Source organism: Chaetura pelagica, unplaced genomic scaffold, assembly GCF_000747805.2.
Source record: "Chaetura pelagica isolate M959 unplaced genomic scaffold, ChaPel_1.0 scaffold211, whole genome shotgun sequence".
Lineage (NCBI taxonomy): Eukaryota > Metazoa > Chordata > Aves > Apodiformes > Apodidae > Chaetura > Chaetura pelagica.
In genome coordinates, this window is record NW_009952157.1 from 173492 (window position 1) to 173948 (window position 457).

General features: G+C 58.4%; 1 protein-coding gene across 1 annotated transcript in view; it reads right to left on the reverse strand.

The window, feature by feature from the left end:
* Nucleotides 1-457, reverse strand: part of CCND2 (cyclin D2) — a 33662-nt gene that overhangs the window by 32330 nt on the left and 875 nt on the right. The gene's annotated exons all lie outside the window — the stretch shown is intronic.

Consider the following 457-nt stretch of genomic DNA (forward strand, 5'->3'; position numbering starts at 1 on the left):
AAAATCGATTAAAAAAATCAAACCTTCCCCGGAGGCCCCGGTTTCGGTGCCGGTGGCATCCCGAGAGGGTGCCCCATCGCTCCCGACAATTGCAAAAATTCCCTCGGGGGGTATTCCCGAGCTCTGCGCCCCCGATCCCGCGTTTGTCGGAGCGGGGGGGGGAGGAGGACGGAAGACACAGCGAGGGCGAGGAAGGGTGGAAAGCCCGAGCAGCCTGGATCCTTTTAGCAGGAGCGAAAAAAATGTTTCGAAAATTTACCAAAAATCGGAGCCGGGGAGCAGAAGCACAAACCGCACATGAAAACCAAGCGGGGAGTCTGGTCTTTCCAACCCAGGGGGTTCGGTCCAGGAAAAAGTTCCCCACAAAGGAGATCCGAAAGGGCAAACGGTGGGTGGTGGGGCCAGGGCAAGGCGAGAGAATTTTGAGATCTGGGCCCCCTGCCACCCCGCCTGCAGT